Below are 22,179 nucleotides of genomic sequence, written 5' to 3'. Positions count from 1 at the left end.
CTTCATAAAATGAGTTTGGGAGTGTTCCTTCCTCTGCAATGTTTTGGAAGAGTTTGAGAAGGATCAGTGTTAGCTCTTCTCTAAATGTTTGATAAAATTCACCTGTGAATCCATCTGGTCCTGGACTTTTGTTTGTTGGGAGATTTTTAATCACATTTTCAATTTCATTACTTGTGATTGGTCTGTACATATTTTCTATTTCTTCCTGATTCAGTCTTGGAAGGTTATATCTTTCTAAGAATCTGTCCATTTCCTCCAGGTTGTCCATTTTATTGGCATATAGTTGCTTATAGTAATCTCTTATGGTGCTTTTTATTTCTGCGGTGTCCATTGTAACTTCTCCTGTTTCATTTCTAATTTTATTGATTTGAGTCCTCTCCCTCTTTTTCTTGATGAGTCTTTCTAGAGCTTTATCAATTTTATTTATCTTCTCAAAGAACCAGCTTTTAGTTTTATTGATTTTTGCTATTGTTTTCTTTGTTTCTATTTCATTTATTTCTCTCTGTCCACTAACTTTGGGTTTTGTTTGCTCTTATTTCTCTAGTTTCTTTAGGTGTAAGGTTAGATTGTTTATTTGGGATTTTTCTTATTTCTTGAGGTAGGATTGTATTGCTATAAACTTCCCTCTTAGAACTGCCTTTGCTGCTTCCCATAGGTTTTGGATCATTGTGTTTTCATTGTCATTTGTCTCTAGGTATTTTTTGATTTCCTCTTTGATTTCTTCAGTGAACTCTTGGTTATTTAGTAGCATATTGTTTAGCCTCCATGTGTTTGTGTTTTTTACAGTTTTTTTCCTGTAATTGATTTCTAATCTCATAGTGTTGTGGTCGGAAAAGATGCTTGATACGATTTCAATTTTCTTGAACTTACCAAGGCTTGATTTATGACCAACATGTGGTCTATCCTGGAGAATGTTCCATGTACACTTGAGAAGAATGTGTAATCTGCTGTTTTGGGATGTAACGTCCTATAGATATCTGTTAAATCAAGCTGATTTATTGTGTCATTTAAAGCTTGTGTTTCCTTATTAATTTTCTGTGTGGATGATCTGTCCATTGGTGTAAGTGGGGTGTTAAAGTCCCCCACTATGATTGTATTACTGTCAATTTCCTCTTCATAGTTGTTAGCATTTGCCTTATGTATTGAGCTGCTCCTATATTGGGTACATATATATATATATATATATATATATATATATATATTTATTTATTTTTATTATTTTTATTTACTTATTTAATTTATTTATTGGCTGTGTTGGGTGTTCGTTGCTGTACACAGGCTTTCTCTAGTTGTTGTGAGTGGGGGCTACTCTTCGTTGTGGTGCACAGGCTCCTCACTGTAGTGGCTTCTCCTGTTGTGAAGCACAGGCCCTAGGTGCGTGGGCTTCAATAGTTGCAGCACATGGGCTCAGTAGTTGTGGCTCATGGGCTCTAGAGCACAGGCTCAATAGTTGTGGTGCACGGGCTTAGTTGCTCCATGGCATGTGGGATCCTCCCAGGGCAGGGCTCGAACCCCTGTCCCCTGCATTGGCAGGCAGATTCTTTACCACTGTGCCACCTGGGAAGTCTGGGTACATATATATTTATAATTGGTATCTCTTCTTCTTGGATTGATTCCTTGATCCTTATGTAGTGTCCTTTCTTATCTCTTGTAACATTTTTTATTTTAAAGTCTATTTTATCTGATATGAGTATCACTACTCCAGCTTTCTTTCTTTTTTTTTTTTTTTCAGCTTTCTTTTGATTTCCGTTTGCATGGAATATCTTTTTCCATCCCCTCATTTTCAGTCTGTATGTGTCCCTAGGTCTGAAGTGGGTCTCTTGGAGACAGCATATATATGGGTCTTGTTTTTCTATCCATTCAGCCACTCTGTGTCTTTTGGTTGGTGCATTTAGTCCATTTACATTCAAGGTAATGATTGATATGTATGTTCCTATTACCATGTTCTTAATTGTTTTGTTTCTGTTTTTGTAGGTCCTTTTCTTCTCTTATGTTTCCCACTTAGAGAAGTTCCTTTAGCATTTGTTGTAGGGCTGGTTTGGTGGTGCTGAACTCTCTTAGCTGTTGCTTGTGTGTAAAGCTTTTGATTTCTCCATCGAATCTGAATGAGATCCTTGCTGGGTAGAGTATGCTTTGTTGTAGGTTCTTCCCTTTCATCACTTTAAATAAATCATGCCACTCCTTTCTGGCTTGCAGAGTTTCTGCTGAGAAATCAGCTGTTAACCTTATGGGAGTTCCCTTGCATGTTATTTGTCGTTTTTCCCTTGTTGCTTTTAATAACATTTCTCTGTCTTTAATTTTTGTCAGCTTGACTACTATATGTCTTGGCGTGTTTCTTCTTGGATTTTTCCTGCCTGGGACTCTCTGCACTTCCTGGACTTGGGTAGCTATTTCCTTTCCCTTGTTAGGGAAGTTTTCAATTATAATCTCTTCCAATATTTTCTCAGGTTCTTTCTCTCTCTCTTATACTTCTGGGACCCCTACAATGTGAATGTTGGTGCGTTTAACATCGTCCCAGAGGTCTCTTAGTCTGTCTTCAGTTCTTTTCATTCTTTTTTTCTTTATTCTTTTCCACATCAGTGATTATTACCGTTCTGTCTTCCAGCTCACATTTTTGCCCTTCTGCCTCAGTTAATCTGCTCTTGGTTTCTTCTAGTGTAGTTTTCATTTCAGTTATTGTGTTGCATATCTCTGTTTGTTTGTTCTTTAATTCTTCTAGGTCTTTGGTAAACTTTTCTTGCAACTTTTTGATCTTTGCACCCAGTCTTTTTTCAAAGTCCTGGATCATCTTCACCATCATTATTCTAAATTCTTTTTCTGGAAGGGTGCCTATCTCCTCTTCATTTAGTTGTTTTTCTGGTGTTTTATCTTGTCCCTTCATCTGGTACAAAGTCTTTTGCCTTTTCATTTTCTCTGTCTTTTTGTGGCTGTGGTTTTCAGTTCCACAAGACGAAATACTGCTGATACTGCTTGATTCTGCTGTCTGCCCTCTTGTGGAGGAAGCTATCTAAGAGGCTCATGCATGCTTCCTGATGGGAGGGACTGATGGTAGGTAGGGCTGTGTGGGTGGAGCTCAGTAAGATTTTAATCTGCTTGTCTGCCGATGGGTGGGGCTGTGTTCCCACCTTGTTGGTTGTTTGGCCTGAGGCTACCTAGCATTGGAGCTTACAGGCTCTTTGGTGGGGTTAATGGCGGACTCTGGGAGAGCTCACACCAATGAGCACTTCTCAGAACCCCTGCCAGCTGTGCCCCTGTCTCCTCAGTGAGCTGCCGCTATCCCGCACCTCTGCAGGCAACCCTCCAACACCAGCAGGTAGGTCTGGTTCAGTCTCCTATGGGGTCACTGCTCCTTCCCCCTGGGTCCTGGTGAGCACACTGTCTTGTGTGCCCTCCAAGAGTGGAGTCTCTGTTTCCCCCAGTCCTGTGGAGGTCCTGCAATCAAATCCCACTGGCTTTCAAAGTCTGATTCCTCCTCCCGTGCTGGACTCCCAGGTTGGGAAGCCTGACGTGGGGCTCAGAACCCTCACTTTATTGGGTGGACTTCTGCAGTATAACTGTTCTCCAGCTTGTGAGTCACCCACCCAGGATTTATGGGATTTGATTTTATCGCGATTGTGCCCCTCCTACCGTCTCATTGCGGCTTCTCCTTTGTCTCCGGATGTGGAGTGTTTTTTTTTGGTGAGTTCCAGTGTCTTTCTGTTGATGGTTGTTCAGCAGTTAGTTGTAATTCTGGTGCTCTTGCAAAAGGGAGTGAGCACACATCCTCCTACTCCGATATCTTGATCCTCTCCAACATTAACTTTAAATTTAACTTTTTTCTTTTTTTTTTCCTGCACATATGCACAAATTTATTTTAGCATGCTATATACAAGCTGCAGTGCAACAGGATGGTAATGTGATGATAAGACAGGGCTAATGCTCTCCTTGCCCAAAAGAAAATTTCCAGAATTTCACATTATTTTCTTTAAAAAACCCATTTGCTCTAGTATTAAAATATATTTATTAAGATATAATTAGAAGCTAATAAGCTCAGAAGTATAGATTGCATGAAAACACACCTTCTATAGACAGGGTTTATTACCTCCTCACTGGCTAAAAACATGAAGTTTTATAGTTTTCATGGACTTTTTTCTTCTTCTTTTAGATTATTTCTGAGAAATTAAAAGAGAATTTACAGAAAGGTACAGAAGTTTCTCTTCAGATATTTGATGAAAAACAAGAAAAACAGAACATTTAGTGTTAGTGACAGAGAGCAAGTCTGGAGTACCTACAGTTAAAAAGCAGAATATATTTTTCCTCCACTTACACAATTACATTAAATATCGGCACAGGAGTATTTTTCTGGATTAAGTATCTAAAGCCAATTGTTTGTTCTGTAACTTTTCTTTAAATGACACTCATGGATTCTTTACTTGTTTAAGTCCAATATGTAACTAAAGCCAAGTGAACTATATACCACCAACTATTCCAGAATTGTAGAACTTCAATGCTCTCCCCTACCCCCACCCCACAAAAAAATAAAAGGAAAAAAAGAAAATATTTCTCCAACACCCCACAGAGGCTGCTTAATTCCTGGCAAGACATGCAAATCATATTTGCTAAAAAAATACACCCCTGCAAACTTCAAGGCATTTTATCCAGCATTCTCGCAGGTCTCAAAGTATAACCAAAAGATCAAAGGAGGAGTGGGGGAAAATGATGAATCATTCTGGGTTCCCTGTGATTAGTGTATCACTTTAGTCATAGAACAAGGTACAGAGATCTTTTAAGTGGATTTGCCTTTCCAGCAGGTCATTTGTTGCCCAAGTTGATGACAGCAGGAACTTTAGAAACCACGCTTGTTAATAAGTCCATATTCATTAATCACTTGCATTCATACTTAAAAACAAAAGCTGACAAAAGAAAAAAGAAAAAATCTATTCAGTACTGGAGATTAAATAACCATGTATAGTCTCTTGAAATAAATTTGATTCCTTAAGAAGTCTAATTACTTTCAGTTGCCTTTTTAAAAAATAACTATATATATGTGTGTGTGTGTATATATATATATTTGTATATATTATGCTGTGATTCTACTTATGGTTCCTCTGCTGCGTTGAAGATCTAGGAGCATAAAAGCTTTGTGTCCCCCATGAATGGTGACTCTAATGCTGCAGAAAGATTACAAATAGGCAGTCTGGTCCTTCATTGATCTGGACTATCCATGGCTTCATTGTAAGTGATTATCCTTTTGGGATCTTGCTTCTGCAAATTCCAAACAGATTCCATTTCTTTAGTGTGATATACAATAGCAGCCCTCAGGTCAAAAGAACCCCAGCTATCATTCCTTTCTAGGCCTCTCTGGTATCTCTGTTCTTTGGTGGAGCCTAACAAAGTGTTCGTAGGTGACGCCAGAGGATTTTGATTTTCTATCTCATAGTCCTTTGAGAGAAACACTGAAGCACCTTGACTACTGGTGTCTGCTTTTTGCAGGTCACCTATTTGACTGGGTTCCAAGGATAAGGCTCCACTCTCACTAGTAGTCCCAGATTTTAGAATGCTACCCAGAACTTGAGGACTAGTCCGTTTTCCCAGCTCTAAGCCTTGGGAAACACAGGATGCTCCGTTCCTGAGGGGAATATTTCAGCACCCTGTGAAACCAGAGTGGCAGGATATTCCCCTTCAAATGTCACCTCCATCACTTTATGATCTGATGATTTCCCAATAACAGTCTCAGGGTCAGCACTGGGCTCATTGATAAATGATAAACCCCACTGATTCTGGAAGATATCCCCCAGGTTTTGCTGATCTGTCTGAGAGGGTAGATCCACTTGTGCTGTGCTCAACAGCACAGTTGGCATATTTGAAGGGTAGGTTAAAAGGCGGGACTTAATTGGTTCAACAGCTGCTGGAGTCAGACTCGTGTCTTGGAGAACGGAATCCGTCCCAGAAGAGATGGGTGTCAGAGTATTAGCAGCAGTAGTTAGCAGTGGCTGACCTCCAGGAGAATACACTTGCATCAGTCCCTGCTAAAACTGGCCCATTAGAAAAGTTGGCCGAAGTAACAGATTTCGGCACTGACATAGGGACCTGGGATAATCAACTTGAAGACTGGGTCTGAGTTTACCCAGTAGATGACGAAGAGGATGAAGATGAAGATGGTGACACGGAAGAGGTCTGTACAGTTTCGTTGAGGTTTTCCTTCACTTTGCTTGCATAACTTATTTTAGGAGCTATTTTAGCACGGCTATTGTCCACTGGAAAAACGGGGGGTGGTTTAAATAGGGTCCACGAGTCCTCTTTGGAGGCAACAGCAGAAGTATGCTTTCCTTTGGGCCTATCATCAAACTTTTTGCTGCTCACACCAGGCTTAATATCAGAGCTTTTCCGCAGCATATCACCCACAGCAGGTTTTCCTCGACTTGTTCCTCCAGGCCCAGTTTCATACTTCCAAATGGGCTTTGAACCATCTACTCGATTTCCCTTTTGGTCACTGTAGTCAGCCTTGAAAGTTTCAAGTCCCTGTTTTAAGGTTGGGACATTGGTCTCTTGTTGCATTATTTTGTCCTGCACTAAATTAAGGTATTCACAACCCTTGGCAATATTGCACCTAGCTTTCCTTTTTTTAGGAGTGGTATATCCACTCTAAGATCCACTACCATCATTATCTGCTCCTTTGCTCATATAACCATTGGTAATATAGCCAGAATTATTTGTTACAACACCATTTGGAATTGTTACGGTGTCAGTCTTGTCTACAGATTGGTTCTCTCCAGATTTATTTTCATAAGACTTCCCATTCCTTTTGTCCATACTGTTTTTCTGAATGAAATTCCTGGTTTTAATTCCTGCTTTCCCAAAGGTGCTGGACTTTACAGTCTGCTTCAGATTAGTGTCTACAACTTGTTGGCTGCCACTGAGGACCCTGGAAATAGGGTTGGTGGCTTCATCAGAAGCCAAGTTCTTTAAAGATATTTCTCTTTCTCCAGCATTACCATTTAGTTCACCACAGTCTGTTTTCTTCTTTGGCTTTTCCTTCTTTGGCATCCACAGTGCTACTATGAACATTCATGTGCAAATTTTTAAAACCAGTTTATGGTTTGAAGTCGTTTTATGCTTCCACATTGCTTAACTGTGGGATAAATCTAGGCCTAGCCTTGCTAACTGATTGTCTTACCTTTCATATTGTTTATGCCTTTGTGTCCTTGTCTATGCTTCTCCTTCACCTTCCTTCTGCTGGATGATGTACCCTTAGAAACTAATTTAAATGTTACTTCCTCAGTGAGGTCATTGCTGACACTGCTCCCACCCTTCTGTTTGCAGGCAGAGCTAAACCCTGGCTCCTTTGTGCCTCAGTTTCTGCTTGGCACCTCTTTGTGGCTCTTACTCTATTTTGTGAGTCTCTCCTATAACCCAACCTTGCAGGCAGGGGCCATGACTTGGTCACTTTTGTATTCATGACTTCTGGCACATGGAAGGCACTCAGACGAATATTTGTTAGATAAACAGTGCTTGGATTTTTTTTTTTTTCTTTTTTTTTTTACTGCAGGATAGCCAGGTTGGGAAAGTTCACTTTAGGATCACCAAAATGTACAGCCAACTAAAAATATCTTCCAAATAATTGTTTGAATAAGAACTCTGGGCTTTTCGAATCTGGATGCGCTATGTGAGGTATTTGGCCACTGTGAACTATAATTAGTTTCATGTCCTAGTGAGTAATTAATCTAAAAAACAAAAATCAGAAAAACCAAACTCATAGAAAAATAGATCAGACCTATGAATACTGGAGGTGGAGTGTGGGGGAGAGGGAATTGGAGGAAGATGGTCAAAAAGTAGAAACTTCCAGTTCTAAAATAAATGAGTACTAGGGATGTAATGTACAATGTGACGACTATAGCTAACAGTGAGTGAAATATAAAGGAAAGTTGTTAAGAGAACAAATCCTAGGAGTTCCCATCACAATGAAAGACAATTTTTTTTCTTTCTTTTCTTTTCTTGTACCTACAGGAGAAGATGAATGTTAGCTGAACCTCTTGTCATAATCGTGCCACAATACACATAAATCAAACCATCGTCTTAAACTTAAAAAAAAAAAAAAAAAAAGAACCCTGGAAGAGTAGATTCTGATTGGCACTCTGAAACCCCATGAAGTTCTCCACTGCCTTTAACTTGGACTGTGTTAAGGATCTGGAATACTGTAGATTGTATAGGCCTGCTTACCCCCTTTGGTTTTATATTATGTTTTGTTAAGTGTTTACTTCTTCATCCAATGGTAATTTATTTGAAACATTGCTTGTAAATTGCCACTTAAAATTCACAACCCTGGAACACAGTAGACCCTCCATACACAATTGCTCTTACTAGCCATCTCCTGCCCCTCACGGTACTTGATGGTTTAGCACAAAACCAGCATTCAATACATGTTTCTGAGTGAAAGAATGAATAGAATGGGCTGCTATAGTCTGTACACTATTCCTTTTGATGCTTAGATTGTCCTGGCTGTATGGACAGGAAATAGTTACTCAACATTCTCAGCTGGTTGTAGCCAATATGTGTGAAGGTGCAACAGAACCAGTAACACTGTTAATGCCTTCCCACAGTGGGGCAGATTTTTTTTCTTTGTGCTATTTAACCTGGAAGTTGTTTCCCTCCTGCCATGTGGAGGGTGGTCATATGTAAGCCCTGACTATTTTTTGAAGTGCAAAACACAGGGAGAAGCCATTCCAGGTCCCTGGGACATGAACCTCCAGCTCCAGCATGTGGACTCACTAGTCCAGCGGAGCTAGTGCACTTGGAGCTCATAACAACTGATAATGTCTGCTGAAGGGCAAAGACTTAAAGGGGTTCAGGATAAAATGGTGAGCAAAAGAGTTGCAGATACTGCCTTATTTGTACTCAGAGTCAATAATCAAATGAGTATTAATAAGTATATGATCTCTATAAAGGACAAATGCAGAGTGCTATGGAGGTGTGAAGCCAGAGGACCTGGCTTATTTTGAGGAGGTGCTTCAAAACGCATCCCTAAGGAAATGACATTTGGTTGCGTCTGAAGTCTAAATGGAAGTTAACCAGGCAGAGGAAAGGAGGGGAAAGGCCATGCAAAGGCCCAGTGGGGTGGAGGAACTGGAACCTGTGATGGAGGATGGGGGTGGAAAAAGATGAAGCCAGAGAGAGAAGCAGTAACCATGTCAGTGTCTTTGTAGGCCCTTCCCTTTATCCCAAGGGCAATGGGAAAGCAATGAAGAGTGTTAGAATGAGGAAGATGGATTAGATTTGCATTTTAAAAATATATTAACAATCACACCTGTCAGAATGGCTATCATAAAAAAAAAACAACCCACAAGTAACAAATGCTGGCAAGGATGTGGAGAAATGGGAATACTAGTACACTGTTGGTGGAAATGTAAATTCATGCAGCCCCTATGGAAACCAGTAAGAAGTTTCCTCAAAAATATCAGTAGTGCTTGCTTCAGCAGCACATATACTAAAATTGGAATGATACAGAGAAGATTAGCATGGCCCCTGTGCAAGGATGACACGCAAATTTGTGAAGCGTTCCATATTTTTTAAAGAGCTTAAAAGAAAAAAATATAGCTTATAGCAGCTCCACCCTTGGGTATATATCTGAAGAAAACAAAAACAGTAATTCGAAAAAAGGCATGTAAGGCATTATTTGTAATAGCCAAGATATAGAAGCAACCTAAGTGTCCAACAATAGATAAATGGATAAAGAAGATATATATAAACGGAAACAAACTGTGTGTGTGTGTGTGTGTGTGTGTAAGAATTGCAGAGTGGAGAACCGACTAGAGCAGGGCAAGAGTGGTTGCCGTAGATGAGTTGGAAGGAATTGCAGTGAATCACAATAGAGACAGGTAGGTAGCAGTAGAGTTGGAGAGAAGTGGGAACATCTGTGAGACAATAAGGATGCAAAAAAATCAATGGGATTGGGTGACAGGTTGGATATGGAGGGTGGGGGACAAGCTTCCCCTAGATATCAGGCTTATACAACTGGATGGATGTGGTAAACATCACTGAGTTAGGGAACAGAGAAAGAGGTCAGACCCTGAGGTCTGTTTTGGTCATGCTGAGTTGAGGTGCCCGTGAGATATCTGAATGGGAGACAGTGGGGTAAGGATTGAGAACAGGAAGTAATTGACTCCAGTGGTTGAGCTGGAGTGAAAAAGAATGAGTAGGATGAGAAGGGCAACACGAAGGTCAGAGGAAACCACAAGAAGAAGGTCATGTCATAGAAGGCAAAGGATGGGGATACTTCAAGATGGAGGGGGTGGAGCAAATGATACATGTTACTGAGAAGTAGAAGAGGGATAATGCTGGAAAATATCCGATGGATTTAGCAACCTGAGATTATTGTTGAATTTAGGAAGTCTTATTCTGGTGGAGAGAGAGGGTGGCAATCGTCTTGGTTTGGGTTTCAGAATGGGTGAAAGATAAAGGAAATACAGATAGTGATCATAGACAACTCTTTTGAGATAATAAGTGTATAATATTTTTATTCATCATAAACTGTCTCCAATAGTAATAAAATACAAATGGTTATGTATGTTTTATTCCTCCCATTTAAGTTATTTGAGGGCTTTTCTACAAATGTTTGTGCTTGTAAAAGTTACATAAGCATGCTAGTATTGCCCATTTACAAATATTTAATTTGAGTAGATGCCAAAGCATTGGCAAACATATATGTGCCAGAGTTTAGAATTAGTTACAGCCTTCCTAATAATCATTTTACTATCTTATCTCAGAAATGTAATTTAGCACCTCAGTGTCACTGGAAATCTTGATATTCGGTCAGTATTTTTGTTTTAAAGTGTGGCATGCCACTAGTGAACCTATTTTCATTTTATTAAGATCAAACAGAGAAGGCATAATTTTTCTACAAATTTAAGATTGTTTTGAAATTAACACAAGCAAAAGCAGGTAGAACATTAGAAACAGATATTTCCTGTATTTAAAATGCGCTTTGATCCTGGGAAAGCATTTTTGGGCTTCTGCCTTTTCTAAGGGAATTAAGAAAACCTCCCTCTCTCCCTCTCTCCAGGGTAGATAACTGTGCAAGGAAGATTTAATCCAGCTGAAAAAAAACAACATATAATTGACTCACATTAGAAAGGAAAACTACAACCCTTTTGTGTATGAATGGAGGCCTGAACAATCATCCTTTTTTTTCTTTCTCTGTCCAGACAATCAAGTAGGAAGGAGAAAAACAAGACTTATGCTAGTTTATGACAACTGAAATTAGAATAAGGAAAATTATCCGTGTAATCTACGCAGGATCGGATTCTTCAAAAATGCCAAGTCATTGGGTAGATGGAGTGAGAAGACAGTAAGAGGAAAATATGTGGAAAGGGAATGGTGTGACAGTTATGACAATATAAACACACATCAGTTTATATTTTTTCATGTCTTTGGGCTTCCCCATCTTTCTGTCCTTGCCCCTGAATGCCCTTACCCCTCACTCTCCCCTATGTATAATTTATCCATCACCTCCTCCAAAAAACACCCTGAGTTTCCTAGTCCTCATTGATTTCTCCTTTCTCTGAGTTTTCACAGCTTAGTTCATAATGCCAATTTGGTTCTTAGAAACATGCCACTGTGCATTGTTCTCAGTTTCCTATCTGCACATAAACATTATTTCCTCAGGTGGAAAATAAACTCTTGAAAAGCAAAAATTGTTTCTTATACGTTTATCTGAATCATGAACAGTTTGATGGGCATACGATGTACATTTAAACAATATGTGTTGCCTTGAATCATTACCAGGTAAAATGCATTGACGAACATGACATAAGGTAGGCCAAGAAGTATATTTTATACAACTTCCTGCCAAATCATGGCATTTTCCATCCTAACCTCTGTACCTAATGATTTGTTTGCCTGGCACCTTGTCACAGGTCCTTGGTGAGCTCAGGTGTGACTTTCTCAGATGAACTTGGAAGGTATTTGTGATTCAGTGGAGGTGTGTGTCTGAATTCCTAAAGCTACATGGTGATATGCTAGTCAGCATTCCTTAACCAGCCATGGAGCCCACCTTGTCCTTCAGCATTAGCACCTCAGTGCAATTCCTTGTCCTTTTTGTATATGCAGTAACTCCCACAAAGTTGAAAAACAACCCACACTTAGCATATTTATAAAATGTTACCATGTTCTTGAAAATTTGTTCGTAGCAATATTATTTATAATAGCCAAGATATGGAAGCAATCTAAGTGCCCACCAACGGATGAATGGATAAAGAAGATGTGGTAAAAATATATACAGTGGAATATTACGTAGCCATAAAAGCAGTGAAATCTTGCCATTTGAGACAATGTGGGTGGGCCTGGAGGGTATTACGCCTAGTGAAATAAGTCCAACAGAGAAAAACAAATACTGAATTTTTTCATTTATATGTGAAATCTAAAAAAGCAAAACAAAGAAATATAACCAAACAGAAACAGGCTCGCAGATATGAGAACAAGATAGTAGCTGCCAGAACAAAGAGGGGTGTGGGGAGAGGGGTGAAATAGGTGCAGGGGATTCAGAGGTATAAACTAGCAGTGATAGCATAAATAAGTCACAGGGATATGACGTACAGCACAGGGAATATAGTTAATATGTTATGGTTACTTGTATGGTATAAAATCTATAGAAAAATCAAATCACTACTTGTACACTGGAAACTAATATAATATTACAAGTCATCTATACTTCAATTATTAAAAAAAATGTTGAGCAAGTGAAGATCTATTGCTATCAAAGCAGTTTCTTTTTACTAGCATTGCCACTGCTGTAGACTGCTAATTCCCTGAGGGCAGGGATTCATGTCTTGCTCGTATCATGTTCCCTGGGATGGTCACATCATCTGGTAGACAGAACATGCTCAGCAAATATCTGAGGAGTGGATAAGTAAGAAAATGATTAAAAGGGTAATGATTAAAAAAGGTAAAAGATTGCATAGCATTTATTGTGTGCCAGGCACTAGTCTGAGTCTTTTACTGATATTAACTCACTTAAACATTACAACAACTCTGTGAATTAAGTACTATCATATCTCCATTTTGCAGATGAGGAAACTTGAGTCACCAACAATTTGAGTGCCTTGTTCAAGGTCACATAGCTGGAAACTGATGGAGTTAGGGTTTACATCTACGTGGTCTGGTTCTGAAATCTGTACTTTCAGCAGCTCTGATTTGGGAGAAATTAAATGCTGTAGTCAGTAATCAAATGTTTGGGGGTTCATGAAAACCTTAGGATATAGTCACCAGTCTCTGTTACAAAATTTTTCTCTACTTTTGGCTTTTTGTCTTAGCAAAGAAAACTCCTAAGGCATTTGGGCAATTTGTCGGTAAAGCTTCTAAAGCAATTATGTGTCCTTTCCAAGATCACTCATTTGCTAATTGTTACTTGGGTTTTCAAGGACACTGTTATGTTGTTCCGTGTCAGAGCTTTGGAACCAGGGGAGTAGGCATTGGCCTTGGGAGTGGGGAAAGGTAAACTAGTGTCAGTGCTTGGCTCTAGCATCCTCACACAGGAGAGGGATTGGCAAGGCCAGTAGCTCTGCTTGTTCTGAATTTCTTTTATTAGTTTCAGCAGTTGAGTTTGTTGAGCTAAAAAGCAGGCAGTTCGGTGAAGCTCACGATATGTTGGCTGTGTGAAACCTAACGTCAGGTCTGTTTAGAGCCACCATGAAGAGAACAGAGACAAACAAGAGGGACTGTCAGTCACATGGAATATTTCTGATTGGACTCAGATTTTATTTTTTAAATCTACTCTTTTGGACATAGAGCCACAATTTGACTTACGTTGGCTGCTCTGAATGCATATTCTTTAGATGGCCACTATGACTTCTTTACACGTTCATATCGACTTTTAAGTAGGCTTTGTAAATCAAACCTTGGACTATCTGTCCCAATGTGACTTATTTAAAGAGCTCCTCCCAGTCGTAGGTACAAAGTCTTGGGAGTTCTGTTTGGCAGGAACAAACAGAACCAAAATTTTGCTTTTCTGTTTTCATCTACCTCTCTATATGTAGTCACTCTGATTAAAAGAAACAAACAAACAAACAATCCCCCAAAACAAACCAGGCTAGTGAGCTCACACTAGAATTACAAACTGTGAAACATCTGGTTTTCCAGGGGCACTGGGAAGGTCTTTGTAATTAATCTGTGATAGAAGAGGAACTGAAACAAAGAGGTTTTCAATTTCACCACATGTGATGAATGAAATAGTAATTTAAAAAATTTATCTTTTACCTCCTTTGAAGGTGCCCTGAACCTCTAGTAGGAGGTGCTCTTATTATTTCATACAGCTGTGTCCCCGTGACCAAATGGGATGAAGAGAGATGAATTGTAAATTAAACAAACAGAATGAAGAATGAAAATTTTTTTCCCCTACAAAACTGGGGAATGTGACATCCATTTGCCATAAGAATACAACAGGAAAGTTGGATTAGACCCACAGGTTTGACTAATGAATGCTGTGCTCCTGAAAACACATAATTATCCCTGAGCTCTTGGTATGAACCAATTGCAGTAGCTTGGGTGGATGAGGGGGCATTTGCACATATTAATTCTAAAGATAGAATTCTGGTTGGCAAAAATCACTCCCTTAGTACTATGTAAAGGATACAGCAAGAAGCAACGAATATACATAACACTAAAAGAAAAATAGAGCTCATCGCTGTCTTCATTGAGTACAGATTTCTTAGAACTTAGTCACTGGATTTTTGTGGAGCTGTATTTAAAGGAAATTTTATAAATTAAATATTGTAAAAAAAAAATGTATTAGGCCAGAAGTTGGGATACCTGAATTAGAGGAGGGATTGTACTACCCATAGGACTGTGTGATCATGGGCTAGTCAGGATCTCTTGCGTGTCTTTCTTCCTCATCTGTAAAGTCAGTTTGGGGATATGGTCCTCCAGAAAGGATTTTTATTTTCTTCTGTTGGGAGCTTGGGACCATAGGGTTCACGGGGCATTTTGTCTGAGCTTTCTGCTCACTGTTCGTCTTTCAACCTAGAGCCACTTTTAGTCTCTCTCTCTCTGTCTTAAAACCTTGATACTTCCCCTGTATCCTGCAAGTGTGCTACCCAAAAAGTCTTATGCAGCTTACAGTTATTTGTACCTTTAGAGTATCTCACCCCCTATTTATGGAAGCAGAAACCTCTGGCGTTATGGAATGCTTACTCTATGCCAGGCAGTCTTTTGAGCATGTTACTTGTGTTATCTCATTTAATGCCAAAAACAACTTTATGAGGAAGGCAGTATTTTTATTCTCATTTTATGAGTGAGGAGACAGAGGTCTAGTGAGATTAAGTAACGATTTGCCAATGTTACACAGCTGATAAATGCTGGAACTGGGATTTAAAAAAATATACCAAAAAAAACACAAAAAACCATCCATGCATGTGATAAGAAATTTCAAGTTTACAATAGGGTATATGTAGTGGCTAGCAGGTCCTGTTTGTGTTCCTGGCTCCTGGACGTGACAGTGCCCCTCCCAGAAGATGACCGTTATTACCAGTTTCTTATGTATTTTTCTAGAGACGGTGTAAAACATATAGAAGCTAGTATATATTTTTATGTATTCAAATACTTATATATTTTTATATCTTCATTTTTTCCCACAAATGGTGGTACACTAAATGTTTAATGCTTTGCTATATACTGTCAGTCCTCCATATGTTCAGGTTCTGTATCTGGGGATGCAAAGGGTCAGCTCTGGGACTTGAGCATCCCTGGAGTTTGGTACCCTTGCGAGTCCTGGAACCAATACCCTGTGGATATTGAGGGATGACTCTTAGACATCCTACCATACCAATACATAAAGATTTGCCTCATTTTCTCACTTTTCCACAATTTTCCATTGCAGTGATGGACCAGAATTTATTTAATCATTCCCTATTCGTGAGCATGTACATTATTTCATCTGCTTTGCTATTACAAACAGCATGGTGCTGGGATTATCTGAATTTAGATAATCTGACTCCTAATCCCTACTTCTTTGCCAACCTTCTTATTGGCTTTCTGCTAAGGAGTTTCCACTGTATTCTGAAAATGATGATGAGAAACATTTTACAGTAGGGGAGTGACATGTTGCCAGTGCTCCGTCATTGAAAGAGAACCCTGGTGGCTGCAGGGAGGAGAGTCTGGATGGAGAGGAGTTTGGAAGCAAGGGGATTCTCTTGTCAATAATTAATACTACTTTCCCCCTCCCTGTTCACCATGTAGACAATGTGATCTCATATTCTTCTGTCTCCAGGGACTCTATCCTCCTTCCACTCCAGCCATCAGCACGGCCTCACCTGGAATCGTCACAGCTCTGACCACAACCTGCCCCTTGCCTCGTTTCCAGCCCTCAGTTTTCATGGGACTAGGCCTTACCCTGTTCTCCTCTGTCTGGATGTGATAGAACAATAGAAATAACAAAAACCAGAAAGTAACATTTCTTGAATTCTTACTCCATGCCTGGCACTTCTCATTCATTACCTCATTTAATCTTCTGCAGAATTATTAGTTTTATTTTAAAGAGAAATTGAGCCTTAGGGAAAGTTAAATAACTTGTCCAAGGATTTTCAGAGAGTAAGAAGCAGAGCTCAGATGCAAACCCAGGTCTTCATGGTTCTTGAACCTGAACTCTCAGCCCTCAGATGATGCTACCTGTGGTTTTTTCAGAGGGATGGGTCAGGGTGAGGGTTAGAGTTAAGGCTGGAGTTAGGGTTCACCTTAGGGTCATTCCTCTGTCTCTGATGCCCAGGCTAGATGTGGCCTGCCCCAGGCTGTTTTGGGATTGCTGGCTTCTGGGGGGTGGGGGGTATGGGGGCAGGCACGAAGCTCAGCACTGCCCAGTTTCTCTACATTCATATTGTCAGTTTCATGTTTAAGGATAGGCCTTTATAGCCACCCTCTGTATTTTGAAAATCCCTCCCTCTTTTTTCTTGTTCTGATTCTTTTCTTCCAACCTTTCTACAAACATTTATTTGAGTTCCTTTGTGTGTCTAGCACGTTGGTGCCAGAAATACCAAGGACCAAAAGCAACACTATCTTTTTTAATTAATTAATTAATTAGTTGTCTGTGTTAGGTCTTTGTTGCTACACACAGGCTTTCTCTAGTTGCAGAGAGCAGGGGCTACTCTTCATTGCGGTGTGCAGGCTTCTCATTGTGGTGGCTTCTCTTGTTGCAGAACACGGGCTTTAGGCGCATGGGCTTCAGTAGCTATGGCATGTGGGCTCAACAGTTGTGGCTCGCGGGCTCTAGAGTGCAGGCTCAGTAGTTGTGGCACACGGGCTAAGTTGCTACGCGGCACGTGGGATCTTCCCGGACCAGGGTTCGAACCCATGTCCCCTGCATTGGCAGGCAGATTCTTAACCACTGTGCCACCAGGGAAGCCCCAACACTGTCTTTTGAGGAGGTTATACTTTAGTGAGGAGACAGATACGTGAACTCTAGATTATATTGCAGTGAGTTAAGTGCTTGTATCCATATTAACTTCCTATGGTGTTACCACAGACTTGGTGGCTTAAAACGACACACATTGATTCTCTTACATTTCTGGAGGTCAGAAGTCTGAAATCAGTTCCCCTGGGCCAAAATCAAGGTGTCAACAGGGCTCCACTTCCTCTGGAAGTTCTAAGGGAGAATCTGCTTCCTTGCATTTCTAGGTTTTAGAGCTACATTTCTTGCATCCTTGAGTCCTGGGCCATCCTTCCATCTTCAAAGCCAGCAGCTTGCTCCAGTGGTCCCATTGCCCACTGTTGTGCCAAACTGCCCTCTCCCTCTCTCCACTGAGTATACTTGTGATTGCATTTAAGGCCCACCCTGGTAATCCAGAACAATTTCCCCGTATCAAGGTCCTTAATTTAGCCACATCTGCAAAATGCCATGTAAGGTAACATTTATAGGTCCCAGGGATATCTTTCGTGGCCATTATTCAGACTACCAAATTGCTGTTGGCAAATGCATGCAAACAGTGTCAAAGAGCAATTTATTTAGCTTGAAGGGTCAGGTCAAAAGGTTGCCTGAGGAAGTGGCTGACCCTTCAGCTGAATTCTTAAATAGTAGATGGGAGTGAGCATCCATTCATTCCATTCATTACTCCCCAGGTCTCTCTCCCTGACTTTACCTTTTCCAATTCCTTTCCTGGCTCCTCTCCCCCTTCTAGACTTTTAAAATCAGCCACAAAACCCCAGGCTTCCCCTGTCAGCCCTTCTCAGTCCATCTTCTCTTCCCCAGATCTGTCAGCCTCCTGCATGGGGTTCACATTCACCTCGGCACAGATGACTCCAATATCCATCACCAGGCCTGGCCGCCCCCAGAGGTTCAGTCCTCCGCCCACCCCTGCTGTTGGATAGCTCTGTCTGCGAGTCCTGCTCCCCTACGTCATCTCTCCTCTGCACTTCCAAACCCACATCTCCTTTGGCTCTCATAGTTCTATCCTTTCATCCTCATTCTCTCATTCAGAGACTTGGTGTTTACATGTGTGTGTGTATATATATATCTCCTCACTGTTCCCTCTGAATCCAGTGCACTATCAAGTTGTGCGGGTCCTTCCTGAACATTCTTCTCCCATGATACTTCTTTCCTTCTCTCTCTGCTCCTCTCTACACAGGCCCTTGCCTCCCCCAGGATGAACCACTCAAATGGTTGGCTAAGGGTTTTCCTGTCTCTAAATTCTCCTCCTAACTTACCTTACAATCACTGCTACATTAATTTTCACATGCAACTCTTGTTTAAAAACTTCTAGGGAAAAAATTTTAAACTCCTTTGCATGACATTTCAAGGTTCTCCAGAGTCCAGGCCCTACATCCCGTTTATTTATTCATTCATCAGATGTTTAGTAGGCATCTCTTATGTGCTAAGACTATGCCAGGAAGTGGAGGTATGATAATAAACAAAAATAGACATCTCCCCCTTTGTGGCACTTGTCATCTCAAGGTAAAGACATATGAATAAAATAATAATTATGAAATGGCAACTGTCGTAAAACAATAGTTCAGACTTATGTAATGTCTGTGATGTGTCTGTCACCAATGTAAGCATTTTACCTGTGTCGTTTCATTGAATCTTCACAACATGTTCATAACTATTATCCCCACATTACAGAGGAGAGCCCAGGCACAGAGAGTTTAAGTAACTTGCCCAAATTCACACAACCGGAAAGGACTGAAGTCAGGCAGCCTGGTTCTAGATTTGTGCATTTAATAACCACAGTGTTGTATTTTCATAAAGAATAGGTGCCTGGTGCTTTGAGAATCATTAATTGGGGGTGGGATATGAATGGGGGAGGGTATGAAGAATTTGAGCTCATCAGGAAAGGCTTCCTCAGGAAGGACAGTTAAACTGAAACAGGAAAAATCAGTTGGGATTAATTAGGCAAGAGGAAAGGAAAGGAATTCCATACAGAGGGGGAAAAAGGCCCAATGGTGGAAGAGCAGGGTACTTACAGAGTCTGAAATGGGTCCAGTGTGGTGGAGCAGAGGGGGCGGGGGGAGGGGGAAGGAGGAACAAAGCATGGGATTTGGCTGAGGTGGGATTAAGCTGGGAGGCAGGTAGATGCCAAACCACCCAGGACACTGTAGACCATGTTATGAATGCTTTTCTTGGCCCTAAATGCAGAGGGAAGCCATTGAGGTTTTAAGCAGAGGGTAAGAGAGATGTGACAAAGTTTTCTGGATTGTGCCCTCAACTAATGTGGTCTCATTCTCTAGAACAGGAGCTCTGGAAGGGAACTTGGTTCAGCAATAAGATTATGGACTTTGTTTTGGACATGCTGACTTTGAAACGCTTTGTGAGAAATACTAAGGAGATATCCAGGAAAATGTTAGATTAAGGAATCTGGAATCCATATAGAAGTCTGGGCTGGACCTTTACGTTTAGATGAGCAGATGGTGCCACACTGAAGGGAATGGTTCTTTCATTATGCAAAGGATGGAGGGCTCAGCCTTGTTTCACTGACCATTTGTGACAGAGAGATGAACTTGCTGAAGGAATTCTCTCCTGCTAAAGAGCACTTTCAGACCTATTTGTGAGGTCTGTGTTAATCTTTTGCAGCAGATTTGAACGTGGGTTGATAATCAGCCAGAGTGGGAGGAATTAATTTTAGATTCCTCTCTACTTTCTACTTTTTACAACAGAATACTATTGGTAATCATTTATTCTTCAATGATAGGAACTAGTTTTTAGAAATTGTGGTTTGAGTGTATTAAAAGGAGACTGGCAGGAAAAACGAAAGAAGAAAAAAGCTCTGTGATCAGGCTTCTTAAGACTACAATGTACCCTCAGAGTTCAGATCAAAATGGATTTTATTTGTTAGTTATTGCTGCATAACAAATTACCCCAAAACTTAGGGGGTTAAAACAACAATTTGTTATCCTTACAGTTTCTTTGGGTCAGAAATTCAGGAGCAGTTTAGCTCAGATCTCTCATAAGGATGCAGTCTAGATGTTGGCCACAGCTGCAGTCACCTGAAGGCTTGACTGGGGCTGAGGGATCCACTTCCAAGGTTCAAGTTCATTCACATGACAGTAAGCTGGTGTTTATAGTTGTGGACAGCAATCCTTGTTTTCCCCCCATGAGAGCTTCTCCCAGGGCTTCTTAAGTATCCTCATGGCAAAACTGAAGGCTTCCCACAAAATAATAATCCAAGAGTGAAAGAGCCAGGTGGAAGCCATCCTTTTTATCAGCTAGCCTGAGAAGTCAAATAGAATCATGAGTGCTTTAGTCCAAGCACATTACTAATTTTGGTGCACCTCAAGGCACCTTTTGAAGAGAGGAATGTTGAAGAATTTGTGGACATATTTTAAAGCCACCACATGGATGTTTAGAATCTGAACTATGGATGGAACCTCCTCTCTCAACCCTGTGTAGGAACTAAATTCTGCTACAACATCCCTGACAGATGGTCACTCAGCCTCTGCTTAACACTTCCAACTATGAGGAGTTCACTACATTGTGAGTCAGTGAGTTCCATTTATATCCAGTTTTTAATTGTTAGAATCTTCTTCTATTCAGAAAGTTGAAAGTCACTCTTGCTGACTGTTTCACTATTGAAACTAGTTCTGCTGCTCTAGAATGGCACTTTTATGTGATGACTGTTTCATTATTGAAACTAGTTCTGCTGCTCTAGAATGGCACTTTTATGTGATGACTGTTTCACTATTGAAACTAGTTCTGCTGCTCTAGAATGGCACTTTTATGTGATGACTGTTTCACTATTGAAACTAGTTCTGCTGCTCTAGAATGGCACTTTTATGTGATGACTGTTTCACTGTTGAAACTAGTTCTGCTGCTCTAGAATGGCACTTTTATGTGATGACTGTTTCATTATTGAAACTAGTTCTGCTGCTCTAGAATGGCACTTTTATGTGATGACTGTTTCATTATTGAAACTAGTTCTGCTGCTCTAGAATGGCACTTTTATGTGATGAATTTTCCATTATTTGCAATGATGGTAATTAATCTTCTTGACTTCTCTCTTCTTCAGACAAAATACTGTCAGTTCCATTCAGAATTTACTCTCATGTATTGATTTCAGGGTCTCTCCACATTCTGGTCACTTTCCTGTAAAAACATTTCAATTCAGTTCATTCTTCCACAATTGAAGATCAACTAGTTCTGTATCCCAAGCTAAGTGTAAAAGAACACCACAAGGTAGTCTTCACTTTGTACAATAACGCGGGATGAAAAAAAGGACCCTGAAAGTTGAAATCATGCAAGTAATCTTAAGAATCAATGTGAAAAATTATGATTATTCTGAGACCTTTTAAAAATCCTGTTAAAACATTAAAAACTTTCAGATCCATATGTATGCGGAAATGAAACAGTGAAACTGTTCATTTAGTATACTGTAATTTAAAACAGAAACAAGAGTAATTAAAGTGTTTTCTTTGTTTTAAAAAAACTTAGCAAGAGTAGTTTGAACAGTGCTTGTCTTTTTCTTCTCATCGTAAAACTGTTAATACAGAGTGAGCATCTTTTGTTTGCCTTGGCAAACTGTCATCCTGCTTTATAAATTTGAATCAGCTTCCAACATTTTATCTTTTGAGCTCTGAATGTCGTGAATATCTCTGAGATACATCTCAATGACTGAAGCTTTTTGCTGGTGTTGTTTCTTCTGAGACATCTTCAGTCACTATCCTTATTTGTGTCAAAAGTTCACCTCCACTAAGTTCTTGGGGTTGTAGATCTAGAGTATCTTGAATGGT

The 22,179-nt window shown here is 40.2% G+C and overlaps 1 protein-coding gene, 1 non-coding gene and 1 pseudogene across 12 annotated transcripts in view; 2 read left to right on the top strand and 1 right to left on the bottom strand.

Moving 5' to 3' along the window:
- GDA (guanine deaminase) overlaps positions 1-22,179 on the top strand; it is a 126,087-nt gene that overhangs the window by 21,852 nt on the left and 82,056 nt on the right. Inside the window, exon 1 of one of the 11 annotated variants that reach the window (XM_057720110.1) lies at positions 8,742-8,837. The exons of the other annotated variants lie outside the window; for them this stretch is intronic. The gene's annotated coding sequence lies outside the window, so the exon portion shown is untranslated. Of the gene's footprint in view, positions 1-8,741; positions 8,838-22,179 lie in introns of those variants that run through there. 11 annotated transcript variants of the gene reach the window in all.
- LOC130846609 (FMR1-interacting protein NUFIP2-like) lies at positions 5,071-7,026 on the bottom strand (annotated as a pseudogene).
- Positions 9,440-9,546, top strand: LOC130846901 (U6 spliceosomal RNA). The gene has a single exon (XR_009051696.1). It is a non-coding gene; the product is annotated as a U6 spliceosomal RNA (small nuclear RNA).

Source organism: Hippopotamus amphibius, chromosome 2 (genome assembly GCF_030028045.1).
Source record: "Hippopotamus amphibius kiboko isolate mHipAmp2 chromosome 2, mHipAmp2.hap2, whole genome shotgun sequence".
In the NCBI taxonomy this organism is placed as follows: domain Eukaryota; kingdom Metazoa; phylum Chordata; class Mammalia; order Artiodactyla; family Hippopotamidae; genus Hippopotamus; species Hippopotamus amphibius.
The sequence above is the reverse complement of the archived record's forward strand: the minus strand, read 5'-3'. Positions and strand labels throughout refer to the sequence as shown.